Consider the following 1,336-nt stretch of genomic DNA (forward strand, 5'->3'; position numbering starts at 1 on the left):
CCACCATTAGGGTTACAGCCCGCTGTAGGGTTACAGCCTCGGGACGCCCCTGCTGTAACCCTAACACTAACCCTCCTCTGTAACCCTAACATTAACCCTTCCTGTAACCCTCCTGGCCTTCAGCCTTTGAGGAACTATATATGCCAGCATCCCCACATTTGTTTTGATAGGGCATGCAATTTTGACATGTTTGGTGTCTATTTAGCAGACACAACCCCGTCTTTTATATTTTACCCAGAAAATGTGTATTATATTCTGTTTGTGTGCACTAAACTTCATTTTAGTGTGTTTTATCCTAAATATATTGATTTAAAAAACATTTTTGCAAAATTGTACGACACAAAACTAGCATATTTTAATTCTAGAGGGCCTCTGCTTTCAGAAAATATATCGTTCTTCGTTTTCTAGTCAAAAATTCAGATTTTATCACGTGTGTGCAAAAATTAAGAAATTGCTCTGAAGGAAGGCAGGTAGTGGTTAAATTTAAAAAAAAAGCCCACTTAGCTCACTAATAATTCTGAAAAATCCACATAATACCATTTCCCATTTCCATTTGTAATTCAGTGCAGCTGCAGGTATTTAAAATAAATATTATGCATTGTGTGGGGACTCTGTAGGGTCCATTTATAAAACATTGGCACTGCGAACATCAGACTTTTAGGTGTACTTTAGATTATGGCCACTAGATGGAGTCAAGGTGCATTGGAAATGCTCTTTGGCTCCATCTAGTGGCCAAAAATGCACTGTGAATCTAAAACACAGACATTGGCAGAGAGCGAACAGCTTACATACACCCATATGTGTGTATATATACACTATATTGCCAAAAGTATTGGGACGCCTTTACATGCACATGAACTCTAATTGCATCCCAGTCTTAGTCCGTAGGGTTCAGTATTGGGTTGGCTCCGCCCTTTGCCTATAACAGTTTCAACTCTTCTGGGAAGGCGTCCACGAGGTTTAGGAGTATGTCTATGGGAATGTTTGACCATTCGTGAGGTCAGGTACTGATGTTGGGCGGGCCAGGCTCGCAGTCTCCGCTCTAATTCATCCCAAAGGTGTTCTATCGGGTGGAGGTCAGGACTCTGTGCAGGCCAGTCAAGTTCCTCCACCCCAAACTCCCCCATCCATGTCTTTATGGACCTTGCCTTATGCACTGGTGCGCAGTCATGTTGGAACAGGAAGGGGCCATCCCCAAACTGTTCCCACAAAGTTGGGAGCATGAAATTGTCCAAAATGTCTTGGTATGCTGATGCCTTAAGAGTTCCCTTCACTGGAACTAAGGGGCCAAGCCCAACCCCTGAAAAACAACCCCACACCCTAATCCCCCCTCCAC

This window comes from Nanorana parkeri, unplaced genomic scaffold (assembly GCF_000935625.1).
Source record: "Nanorana parkeri isolate BGI_ZX_2015 unplaced genomic scaffold, ASM93562v1 scaffold62, whole genome shotgun sequence".
Classification (NCBI taxonomy): domain Eukaryota; kingdom Metazoa; phylum Chordata; class Amphibia; order Anura; family Dicroglossidae; genus Nanorana; species Nanorana parkeri.